At 27.4% G+C, this 14,235-nt stretch overlaps 1 protein-coding gene across 5 annotated transcripts in view; it reads left to right on the forward strand.

The window, feature by feature from the left end:
* The first annotated feature begins 6,100 nt into the window (after positions 1–6,100).
* Positions 6,101–14,235, forward strand: part of LOC130674844 (protein kinase C and casein kinase substrate in neurons protein 2) — a 139,886-nt gene continuing 131,751 nt past the window's right edge. Inside the window, exon 1 of one of the 5 annotated variants that reach the window (XM_057480273.1) lies at positions 6,101–6,315. The gene's annotated coding sequence lies outside the window, so the exon portion shown is untranslated. Of the gene's footprint in view, positions 6,333–14,235 lie in introns of all 5 variants that reach the window. The other 4 variants (XM_057480270.1, XM_057480271.1, XM_057480269.1 and 1 more) reach the window with 4 other exon arrangements.

Raw genomic sequence — 14,235 nt, forward strand, 5'->3', positions numbered from 1 at the left:
ATATTGATATCTTACAACACTTATTGCGTCTTATCAATATTTAGAAAATAATTTAAATAATAAATCGTCGTGGCACATACTTATTAAATTATATATTTTTATTATAAGAAACTTTAAATAAATAGATAAATAAATCTTCATTTTGTATTCAGAGAAATATAAATATAGTTGAGTGGTCTTGGAACGTTTCCTGTCACCCGATACTTAAAACCTAAACAAAACACACGCATAAAAATCATGAATAGGCCCTTGTTCTATGGTTAACAGTAAATATGGTTATAAACAAATGTATACTCTATAATCAAATAAGAAAAGATATCCCTGATTAAACAAAAGTATTTGACAGGATTAAAAAAATTTATATCCTTATGAATGCTATCGAATCCTGAAAATATGATTCAGAAGGATTTAACATGATTCAAATTTTTTAATTCTGTTAAATACTATTTAATCCTGAAAACATGATTTAACAGGATTTGAAATGATTTAAACTGTTAAATACTTTTAAATACTTTTTAATCCTAAAAAGATAACGAAATATAAAAATTATTTCAGGATTAAAAAGTATTCGGTAGCATAAGAAATTTTAAATACTGGTTCAATCCTTCTATATCCTAAAAAGGTTATGAAATAAAAATATTATTTCAGGATTAAAAAGTATTTGGTAGCATTAGAAATTTCAAATACTGATTAAATTCGTTTATATCCTAAAAAGATAACGGAATGAAAACATGATTTCAAGATTAAAAAGTATTCAATAGCATTAAAAATTTCAAATACTGGTTAAATCCGTTTATATCCTCAAAACATAACGGAATGAAGACATTATTTCAGGATTAAAAAGTATTTGGTAGCATTAGAAATTTCAAACACTGGTTAAATCCTTCTATATCGTAAAAAGATAATTAAATAAAAAAATTATTTCAGGATTAAAAAGTATTCGGTAGCATTAGAAATTTTAAATGCTAGTTGAATCCTTTTATATCCTAAAAAGATAACGAAATAAAAACATTATTTCAGGATTAAAAAATATTCAATAGCATTAAAAATTTTAAATACTGGTTGAATCCTTCTATATCCTAAAAAGATAACGAAATAAAAATATTATTTCAGGATTAAAAAGTATTCAATAGCATTAGAATTTTCAAATACTGGTTGAATTCATTTAAATCCTAAAAAGATAACGAAATATAAAAATTATTTCGGGATTAAAAAGTATTCGGTAGCATTAGAAATTTCAAATGCTAGTTGAATCCTTTTATATCCTAAAAAGATATTGAAATAAAAACTTTATTTCAGGATTAAAAAGTATTCGATAGCATTAAAAATTTTATATACTGGTTGAATCCTTTTATATCCTAAAAAGATAACGAAATAAAAACATTATTTCAGGATCCTGATCTTGATCGATCAAAAAGTATTCAATAGAACTAGAAATTTCAAATGCTAGTTAAATCCTTTCAAACCCTTCTACTCCTTTTGATTATTTTAGTATTAAAAAGTATTTAATATGATTAATCGTGAATTTTGAAAAAGGATTTACAGTATTTAGCAGGATTTGAAAGTATTAAAATTTTAATCCTTTTTAATCCTGTCAAATACATTTTTTTAATCAGGGATATTTAATAAATAAATGTTACTTATAAATGAAAACCATATCACAAGAACTCAATTATTATTGTTAATATATATACATATTAAATAAAGAGTGACTCGTATAATAAATAAATTAATAGAAATATAGAAATATAACATTAGAATAACTATAATGATGTTTCACGATAAATGATAATGTCAATCGTATCAATTAATTAAATATAGAATAATTATAAAATAATACACCTCTGATAGTCTAGAATATTTAACTGAAAGATTGTATCCAAATACAGGAAAATAGAATGTAAATAATATAAGTAATAAGTAAAGTCATAGAATGGGTAAAGTAAAGAACGTAAATATGTAAGTTTATGTCTCGAATTAGTATTAGTAAAAAGTATTTGGTAAAGAATGTGGATATATAAGAATATATATATATATATATACAATCAGCGGCGGGTATTCATACCGTACCCGGTTACAAGCGTGCCTTGCACATCTCTACTATTATCACTCTACCAACATACAACTCTCTTAAGTAGATTTCTATGCGAAAATATCAATACTAAATATATTTATGTTGCAAAATAATTCTATGTAAAATTATCTCTATGTAAACTTATTCTATTAAGTATAAATATATGCGAAAATAATTCATGTCCAAAATATCTATATATTATATATTTCTATGAAAATTAAGTCTCTACAAAATTTACTATAATATGACAGAATTAGGTGTTAACATATTTATATTATGGAATTTCTCCATAACTATACAACTCTCCTTAATATTTCTCTATTCTGCATATCTCTACAACACAACAATTCTATGAAAAAATTTTTCTATTTAAAAATTTTTCTATGTTGACAAAAGTCAGTTTCATCACATCTCTCACAAAAAAAAAAAACTAAGTTTTACGAATGATTTTGTGTTTTACCACCAGCAATCGCATGGCGCTACCATAAAATTCCAACAACAATACAATAATAATGATAATGATTTAAGTAATTATAATTTTTTCTTTTTAAATGTCATTAAATTTGAAATTATAATAAAATACTGACAAAGTCAGGATTCAAATGAAATTATAATAAAATACTGACAAAGTCAGGATTCAAATGAAATTATAATAAAATACTGACAAAGTCAGGATTCAAATTTAATGACATTTAAAAAGAAAAAATTATAATTACTTAAATCATTATCATTATTATTGTATTGTTGTTGGAATTTTATGGTAGCGCCACGCGATTGCTGGTGGTAAGACACAAAATCATTCGTAAAACTTAGTTTTTTTTTTGATGAGAGATGTGATGAAACTGACTTTTGTTAACATAGAAAAATTTTTAAATAGAAAAATTTTTTCATAGAATTGTTGTGTTATAGAGATATGCAGAATAGAGAAATATTAAGGAGAGTTGTATAGTTATGGAGAAATTCCATAACATAAATATGTTAACACCTAATTCTGTCATATTATAGTAAATTTTGTAGACTTAATTTTCATAGAGATATATAATATAGAGATATTTTGGACATGAATTATTTTCGCATATATTTATACTTAATAGAATAAGTTTACATAGAGATAATTTTACATAGAATTATTTTGCAACATAAATATATTTAGTATTGATATTTTCGCATAGAAATCTATTTAAGAGAGTTGTATGTTGGTAGAGTGATAATAGTAGAGATGTGCAAGGCACGCTTGTAACCGGGTACGGTATGAATACCCGCCGCTGATTGTATATATATTAGGGTGGTCCGTTTGGAACGACTATTTTTTTTTTTTTCGCTCCCACTGAAAAATATTGTTGTAGACATTGGGCGTGTTTGGCCGAAGTAAGTACTTACTAAATTTAGTAAGGACTTAGTCAGATTTGGTATAGTAAATATGCTTTTACTATACAAAATCTTACTAAATTTAGTAAGTACTTACTTCGGCCAAACACGCCCATTGAAAAAAAAATTCTCTGAAAGTTTTAGCTCTTAATTTTAATTCTAAGTACTTTACATTTGATTTTGAAGTTTTCCCATTTAAAATACATAGGAAAGTTGGGATTTTTTTTTTAATTCCCTATAACTCAGCCGCATTTTAAGTTATCGGGTCGCCGTTTGCGGCATTTTTTAGGTAATTTGATACTCTTCAAAAGTCTCCTTAATAGTTTTACTCGGACTCTAATTGTTTTTTCTGTATTGGTTCTGAACATAATTTTTTTAATAAAAATTTGGGTTTTTAGTTGATATTAACTAAATAACGAAATTTACAGAAAAAGTGCAGATAACGATTTTTTAGGAAATTTTATTCGCTACAAAAAAGGTCCTTTTAGTTGAGTGGCTCAAGTTCTTCGTTCACGTGATATAGGGATTTCAGTAATTTTGTAAATAAAATATTTTTCAAAAAATTCCACCAAATGCTATTTCATTTCAATTTTAAATCTTAAGCTACTTAACTAAGAGGACCTTTTTTGTAGCGAATAAAATTTCCTAAAAAATCGTTATCTGCACTTTTTCTGTAAATTTCGTTATTTAGTTAATATCAACTAAAAACCCAAATTATTATTGAAAAAATTATTTTCAGAACCGATACAGAAAAAACAATTAAAGTCAGAGTAAAACTATTAAGGAAACTTTTGAAGAGTATCAAATTACCTAAAAAATGCCGCAAACGGCGACCCGATAACTTAAAATGCGGCTGAGTTATAGAGAATTAAAAAAAAAATCCCAACTTTCCCATGTATTTTAAATGGGAATATTTCAAAATCAAATGTAAAGTACTTAGAATTAAAATTAAGAGCTAAAACTTTCAGAGACTTTTTTTTTTCAATGTCTACAACAATATTTTTCAGTGGGAGCGAAAAAAAAAAAAGTCGTTCCAAACGGACCACCCTAATATATATATATATATATATATATATATATATATATATATATATATATATACATATATATATATATATATATATATATATATATATATATATATATATATATTAACAACAATAGTTAAGGCTGGGCCGCACCTAACGAAAACACGACTTTAAGATTTGTAATTTTTTATTAAATAATTATTATATTACGGTGATTTTTTTATCTTTCAACAAAAAGCAGAAGACGAACTTCCTCGGAAAATTTTTATCATTCGAGTCTCATAAACATTCAAAACATAATTAGAAATCTTAAATTCGAGATTTGTTTAGGTACGGCCCAGCCTTAGGTTCCTGTGATATGATTTTCAATTATAAGTAACATTTCTTTATTGTATATTTCCTTTCCTTATTTGTTTATAGAATACGCATTTGTTTATAACTATATTTACTATTGACTAGAACAAGGGCCTATTCATTATTTTCGCACACGTGCGTTTTGTTCAAGTTTTAGGTACTGGATGACAGGAAACGTTGCAAGTTCCAAGACCACTCAAACTGTTTATATTTTTCTGAATAAAACATAAAGTTTCAGTAATCTATTTATTTTAACTTATAATCTAAATATATAATTTAATAAGTATGTGCTACAACAAATTATTATTTAGATTATTGACTAATTATTTATAAGATGCTATAAATGTTGTAAGATTTTAATATATAAATTCCAAATGGATGTTAAACGTGCGCCTATTCATGTGTTTTAAAGTTCACCAATTAATTAGCAGGTGAAGGCACCTGAAGCCATTGAGGACCCTAATAGCACAGTTTGCCTTAGCAAAAGTTTACTTACAAAAGTTTCCTTGAATTTTTCGTCAAATGTCCGTCAACTTCGGATTTTTCCGTTTTTGACGACAATTTATCAACAACTTGCTATACAATTAGACGTAAATTTACCGCCCGAATTAGAATGAAAATTCTCTTCAAAAGTTGACTAGAAACAAATTTTCGTCAATTATCGGGCAAATTTTTACACCAATTTATTGTTAATTTGACTTGAAAAATTGTAAAGCATTTTTTTACTTATGAGTTTAAATCAAAAAAATTTTTAGTTATGAGGTTAAATAAAAAAAATTATAGGTTGACATTCTTTTTTTTTTTTTATAAATAAATAAACGACAAACGATTTTAATAAACCAACATTATTCGGCAAGTGCTTCCAAATGATTGCATTAGAATAAATCGAAGCGTTCATAAGAAGGTGCTAAGTGAGTGGAGCTTAAGAATGATAGGGAAGCCAATAAGATGTTCGAATAAATTATCGCAATAGTTAATGAAAAAAACTGGTTTAGATCTGACCGAATGTATTTTATTTAATTTTTCAAATTTTCGAGACTTTTGATGATGACATTCGAAGTATGCGGTATCTTCGGAAATATTCGAAGTGTTTCGTTTATATTCGTTGAGTAAGCCACGCCCCGTTCACTATCTTAGTAGTAGTAGTTAGTAATAGATAGATCAGTCGGTGGCTTTTACATAAACGTAAAATGTATGATAGCTAACTTGTCCCAGAGAGAGAATGAACCTCGGAAATCGCTCCTACTAGCGAATTTTTATAAACTGCGCATGCGTAATGAAAAGTGAGAGAATAATTAGTACATAGAACACCTATAGTGGGAGTAAAAACCGAAAACACCCGAGGGACACTCTCTTGTTGGGACAATTTTATATTTATCGTTGATTAAAATAATACGTGAGTGACATTGATTAATATCCAAGTTTATTATTTCACGTGATCATCGAATATCAAAAATACATAGGTGTAATTGTGACCTGAATCATTTAAACGTAGGTGAATCATACAAGTAATAATAACAATAATAATAATAATATTAATAATAATAATAATAATAACAACAATAATAATAATAATAATAATAATAATAATAATAATAATAATTATTATTATTATTATTATTATTATTATTATTGTTATAATATTATTAATAACAATAATAATAACGACAATAATTATCATCATAATAACAACAACAACAATGATAATAACAAAATTACGAAATTCGGAAATCCACGTGCTATCAATGCAATTTATTTTCTTTTGCGCATAGAACAACCCCTGTTTTCAATGAGGGCTTCACTTTTACCGGATTTGGAGCTCTATGGAAGAATGAATTAAATCTATAAAATGACATTCTCATTCAATCGATAACTATGACAACACTTTTGTTATTTTTCTATTAGTTATTGGTTTTAGTTTAGTGAATAAGACTGTTCATTCAAACAGTTACAAAGCTTTAAACATTGAAATAATTGGTATATGTGTATTAAGACAGCATGTATGTTATTTATTCACTTAGTTTTTTTTTTATCTCATATTATAAAATCCTGAACAAATATTGCAGATCATCCCAAATATCATCAAATTGGAGTACTTGTGAATTATGATGTTAACTATTTGGGTTAGATTCAATATAAGTTGTGTTGATTTAATTACAAGCTTCAATAATGGAAGCAATGAACTTCAAGTAACAAAGACAATTATAACCTTAAAGGAAGCAGATACGTGACATTACTCGTAAAAAAATATAGCTAAGACAACTAACGATTCGAATTGGTTAGGTTCTTTGATTTAAGCTAAATTTTTATCCGGCAGTTTTTTTTTTTTTTTTTTTTTTTTTTTTTAATACAAGACATCACTACATCTATTCTGTAAAACTTAAATGTCAAAATTTTTATATAGAAAATATTTACTCATAAAATGATAACATCAATATTGGAAAATCTCTTCAAATCGATAACATGATTAAATGATGATAGTTTCAAACATTAAAGTGTTATGATACATACAATGTTCATGCAAACACGTACTAAGAAACTTGACTCTTGAAAATTGGACTGAAATCAGTATAACTTCCCAATGTCTTAAAATTGTCAATTTTCTTATAGGGAAGTTAAAAACCGTTTATCTCAATTACAGATCTGTTATTTGAAGGTCCTTTTTCCCATGTAACTAAGCTTGTCATAAACCAAATATTTCAACTCTAGATGAATCAGAGAGGGACAAGAAATTCAGAAAATTTGACAGTTAACAAATTCAGCGTAAATATATGTTCTTATTTTCTTTCATTACAGCTGATGATTATTGTGATAAATAATTTAACGTAAATTACATAATTATTTTTCCTATAAATGCACCAGAAGTTTAAATTCCTGTCCCGTTTAGCGAAAAGAAAGTCTCACTTCTCGCTTAAAAGAAAACAAACAACGAAGATCAGCGCATGCGCCATTCTTTCTGCAAACAGGTGAAAAAATTTGAACTTTTAGGTTTAGATCAAGTGAAAAATAGTACACACCACGGGTTGAAGGTAGTACATCCTCATTTTGCATTTTAACCACCCTCACCTTTGGTTCAGGCATCACTTATCATGCGGGTTATAATTTCATACCTCTCTTTCTTGATGTGTAATATACTATTACTAGATTTGTTTTTTAATTTCCCGCAAAGGAAATCGATGATTTTCGAAAATATCGGAAAGTTATTGTTTTCACTCCGATTTTCGAAAATCGAGTTTTCATCAGATGTCGACGTTTTGAGGTCCTAGGAAGCTATTCTGACTATTTTCCGAATGATGTCCGAGTGTCTGTATGTATGTATGTGTGTGTATGTAAATGTGTGTGTATGTGTGTGTTTGTGTATGTGTGTGAATGGTCTATAACTTTTTAACTAATGAACCGATTTGGATGGTTAAGGTGACAATCGAAAGAGCTTGTTGGCCATCAACTTTCCTAAAAATTTCAGATCATTTGATCAAGTAGACCCGAAAATATTTGCCAATAATGAAAAAAAAAAATTGTTTTTTTTATTTTTTTTTTTTATTTTTCAGAAACGACTTGAACGATCGACTTCAAAATTTAATTAGCTCTAGAACTTAATATAACGCGTCGATCGCCGCCTCAACCATTTCAATCGGTTAATGCGTTCGAGCGATATCGTTGGGGAAAGAAATGGTGAAAAACGGTTTTTTCCAAACATTTTCGAAACAAATGACCCGATCGATTTCAAATTTAAATCAGCTCTGGAATTCAAGAAAACGCGCCGGTTGCCACCTCAGACGTCGAAATCGGTTAATTAGTTCAAAATCTATCGGTGTTGAAAAGTAAAAAAAATAACATTTTGTGTTATTTTTTCCGGATAAATCATAATATAATGTACTAAAATGTATCTGAAATCATCCAAACTTTTCTTCTTTATAGTCTCTTTTGATTATCATATAATGTCATCTAACTTGTTCTTTAGTTTAAATCATATTATCAACAAAAAAATTGAAAAAACACACACGGAAAGAATTTTCCGATAAAAATTACTCTCTAATTTCGAGTAATCCTGGGCTGTTGCAAAAATTGGTATTTTTTGTTTTAAATTTAATATTTTTTGTTTAAATATTAACTTTGCTAGACTATGTTTTACTCTACTACTGAGTAATTTTTTAAAAGTCTTATATTTAATCGATTATTGTGAATATCTCATCTTAATCTATTCATTTTTACTCCCCAATATACCATTCTTTTAAACCCATTAACTGTTTGATGAAAAACTGCTTATAACTCGAATAAATTTTCTTATCTATGAGAGTAATTTTTACTCTAAACTGTAGAGTAATATTTCAGTAGTCTCCGTTAATCTTCGGTTAATATCGGCTTCAATTAAATGTCTTTTATTTTGCTCGCGACAACTTACATGTTACGCACACAAACGTAGGCTTGGAAAAAAAGACGATCACTGTATCTCTCTATAACTTAATATTTATTTAAAAAAAAAACAAAATTTGTATTTTTTATTTTTCAACACAATAAGAGTAATATTATTTTTTTATTCTTTTTCAAACTATTTATTTTAAGTCATATTCTAAGGCAATTAGATGGTTTTTAGATTTTTTATAGAAATTTCAGCCTATTAATTGTAATTTTTATTGTAATTCAATATAAATATTATAAATTGAATAATCAACTTTTTATCATAACCTACGAGTAAAAATTGAATTAGAGAGAATTTATTTAGACAGCCGCTAGGGGTAATTTTTACTCGCAATTGTGAGTAAAAATTAATCTGATTGATTTTTACTCTCTGAAAGAGTAAAATTTCCTAATTCGAAAGTAAAAAGTCGTAATGGCCCAAGATTACTCGATTTAGAGTAATTTTTAGAATAAATAACATGGCAATATTCATACACAGAAAAAACAGTTAACTTGGTTCAAGAAAAATATTGTCTTCCGAATTTTCTTTCTTGAGTTAATAAAAGTAAAACACTTGATTCAAAAACTTTTTTTTGGTTCAAGACAGTAAATTCTCTTGCTCCAAAAAAATTTATTTTTGAAGCGAAATTGAAAATTTCTTGGTTTAAGAAAAAAAATTCTTGGCTACAGAAAAGAAGTCATCTCTTGCCAAAAAATCAACGTTTTGAACGAAAACAAGTTTAACTTCGGCCAAAAAACTTTTTCTTGCCCCAAGAAAAAAAATTTCTTACTCCAAAAACTCAAAGTTTTGAACGAAAAAAAGTTAACTTGGGCTAAAAAAAAATTTCTTGGCCCAAGAAAAAAATTTGCTTGCTCCAAAAAATAAACGTCTTGATTGAAAAAAAAAAAACCCTTGGCCCAAGAAAAAAATTCTCTTGCTCCGAAAAATAAATTGCTTAAGTGAAAATAAAAGTTGCTTGGGTCAAAAAAAAAAAAATTTCTTGCTCCAAAAGTTTGCTTCTTTAATGAAGACTTAAATTTTTCTCAGTCAAAAATGTATTCTCTCTCCAAAAGGTTGACGTGTGGATTTTTTTTATTTTTTGTTTTTATTTGAAACGTAATTTTTTGTGTTTTTTTTTCTGAGCAAAATTATTCAAGACTTGAATTTCAAGTAACTTTAATATTAAATATTAAAGTCATGAATCATGATGTATTATAGGATATACTATAGTACAATTCAAAAGGGTACTTGTAGTTCTGTCAAATGACAGAAGACTACCCGAACAAAATCGTAATGAAATTTGGAATATAACACTTCTGAAAAAAATGTCTCACCAGGGACACTACATGTCGTAGGCGCGATCTCGTGGCGAGCTCCGAACTACTCCCGCTGCTGCTGTCTAGCAGCGGTGACTTTCTCCTTCTCCATATCGATCTTTTCTCCCAAGAAATTTTTTCTCTTGGCTTAAGCAAATTTTGTTTTCTTGGTCGGAGAATACAAAAATACTTGCGTAAAAAGAATAGTACTTGTTCCGAGAAATTTTATTTCCTTTAACCGAAAAAATGCAATATTGCTACAAAAAAATAATTTATCTTGCTCCAAAAAAAATATCTCTTACTTCAAGAAATATAAACTCTTGAAACAAGTGAAAATTTTTTTATTTAAGCGTAAAAATATGTTGACGTGAGAAAAAAAATTTTGATTCAAGATAAAAATTTGAAGATAATTGTTTACTTGGGGCAAGTAAATTTTTATTTTCCGAATAGATCAAAAAAAATTTCTTGAATCAAGAATATTTTCCTTGATTCAAGTTAACTGTTTTTTTTGTGTACGAAAATTCTTTCCGTGCAGTTTTTAATATTTTTCTCGGATATTTTATACATTATTGCTCTGACGTGAGTCAAAACTTATTTAAATCTTGATTTCGATCACTGACAGTAATTTCTGCCTCAATACATTTATTTCATTGAACGTAATCGGGAATTAAAATTTAAAAACCGTTCTTCATTAATGATTTTCGATTCTTAAATTTTCAAATTTAGCATAGAACGTAACTTGTTAGGGCTTGAAAAGCTCATAAAAAACAATTGCATGCAATAGGATTTTCGAGCTCGAAGAGCAAAATGTGTTCACAACAATGTTTTCGAGCTCAAGGAGGTCGAAAATAGCGGAAAGTTTTAGGGCTGGCCCACGGGGTCAACCAATAGAACGATTTTTTTTTAACTTCTTCAGGCTGAAAAAGTTGTTTTGACTCGAACTACAAAAATTTAAAGAATTGAAAATAGTTCAAAATTAAATAACTTCTGAAGTATTGTGAAACATTATTCTTGGTGAAACGCATCGATTTAGACAAAAATAAGACCGTGAAAATGTAAAACCCTCACTGTTTTCACGATACGGTTTAAACACTGTATTAAAAGAGCATAAACGTAGTCGATAGCAAGTAGTCTTACCGTATTTATACGGTATAATTGTGAAATTTAATTACGGTATTCCTACAGAGTTTATACTTCGTTTATACGGAGCTTATACGGCATTTTTACCGTATTATTACGTTATTTCTACCGTAATAATACGGTACTTCTACAGGGTTCACACGACAATTCTACTGATTTAATAAGGTGCTTATACGGAATTTATCTAGTACAGTAGTGTAACCCAAAAAAATCAACCTATCGAATTTATGTCTTAAAAAGGACCTATTTATCGAGAAAAAAATTCTTCCACTGGGTAAAATTTTTAAGTAATGCAATACTGCCTCATTTAGCGAAGTGCGCTTTAATTTTTTGAAAATATTCGTTTGTTCGTGAGCAAAACTCGGCCAAAATTCCTGATTACTATATTAGTTCAACAGGATATACCGTTTACCCACTTGGGTGTGAGAATGAGAAAAAGTAAGAACTTCTGATAAGGATACAGAGTGATTTGTTGTTATTTTAAAAAAATTTTGGATAAAAATAAAAAAAATTTTTTTTTCTTCTTTTTCATCTTGCTGTACCTCCGAAATTATAATAGCTAAAAATCTGTAAAAATTCTGAGGAGTAGCTACTACTATAAGGATAAAGTCTACTGAGTTTTCAATTTTTTGAACAATTACTTTGGCCGGAATAAAAAATTTATCGTTTAATTCCAAAAACCCCATGTTATTCAAACGGGAAACTTACATCGCTGTGCGGCACGGGTTAATATTAAGATAGAGACTTGAAACTTGGAGAATATTTTTTTTTTATTTATTTCGAACCACATAAGCCTCTGGGAGCATAAAAATTCGAAAATGTCCAAAATAAGGACCACCCTAATATATATGTGTGTAAATGAAGAAAAACATACTGCCTTGCATTTACTTGGAACATAGGCCTCAATCTCTCGTCGACCCAAGTACCTAAGGTCATAAAATTTGATCCATGCTAGCTTTCTTTTCCTGAAGTAAACATATACATTAGACTGGGCCAAAAAAATTGACTATTTTTTTTTTTCATAGCTATATCGAAAATATTATTCAGAATGACAAAAAAAAAATTTCATGAAAGTTTGAGCTCTTAATATTAATTTCAAGAGGTCGATCATCGCTATTTTTAATTTTAATTCATAATTTGATATTTTACGTCGGAATTGCTAAAACATTAAAGTAAAAAAAATTCATTTCCACTTATTCTTATGTAAAATTAAATTCCCTACAAAAAAGGTCTGATTGAAAATTTTCGTCAGACAAGCCGTTTCCGATTAATTAAGCTTAATAAATTGATATATTTTTTCGATTTAACATTTTTACTTTTGAATTTTGTAACTGACGAATCAATGAATATCTAATAAAAACCATAACATATTTTTGAAGAAAATTTAATGCTCTACAAAAAAGGTCTCTTAACATTTTTTGCTAAATTCACTCCTTCGAAAGTTATTCAAGGTTGAATTTGAGTCAAAACGATTTCAATAACGTGAATAACTTTCGAAGGAGTGAATTTAGCAAAAAATGTTAAGAGACCTTTTTTGTAGAGCATTAAATTTCCTTCAAAAATCTGTCATGGTCTTTATTAGATATTTATTGATTCGTCAGTTACAAAATTCAAAAGTAAAAAATGTTAAATCGAAAAAATATATCAATTTATTAAGCTTAATTAATCGGAAACGGCTTGTCTGACGAAAATTTTCAATCAGACCTTTTTTGTAGGGAATTTAATTTTACATAAGAATAAGTGGAAATGAATTTTTTTTACTTCAATGTTTATGCAATTCTGACGTAAAACAACATCAAATTATGAATTAAAATTAAAAATAGCGATGATAGACCTCTTGAAATTAATATTAAGGGCTCAAACTTTCATGAAATTTTTTTTTTGTCATTCTGAATAATATTTTCGATATAGCTATGAAAAAAAAAATAGTCAATTTTTTTGGCCCAGTCTAATATACATATTTTGAACTCAACTTAAATATATATACTACGACTTAAATGCAACACTGTTCGAAATAATATTTCGAACAGAATATTTAGTAAAGAGAAATAATTAGATAAAATATATATAAGAATAAAGATTGATTTTTGTACAGAGAATCCAACACGCCCCCTCAAAAATTAATCTTTAAATGAAATAAAAATAAAAATTGAATTAGCTTACATAATCATAATACTAGTTATAAATGATACTTTTACAATAAACTTATTATATCAATTCACTTCTAAAATTAAAATTCTAAAGACATATCCTTTCACGCAATCTGGGGGTGCGAACATTATGATCCAACTAATTTGCAAAGGGATTAGGAAAACCCAGAAAAATCTAATCCGACCATTTATCTTAAATATTTAAATTATACAGTCTATAATATATAGGGAATTCCACGCCAAATCGGACCAAATTCCATGTCAAAAATTATTTCAATTGTTGTAATACGTGTTTTTTGATTTTTAAAATTTAAAATGCATTTTTTAAAGTTAGTGCATAATTTGATTTTTTTCAAGATTTTTTACAGTAAACTACTACTCAAACCACCACTTATTAGGCTGGTCT

The sequence above is a fragment of the Microplitis mediator genome, chromosome 9 (genome assembly GCF_029852145.1).
Source record: "Microplitis mediator isolate UGA2020A chromosome 9, iyMicMedi2.1, whole genome shotgun sequence".
NCBI lineage: Eukaryota > Metazoa > Arthropoda > Insecta > Hymenoptera > Braconidae > Microplitis > Microplitis mediator.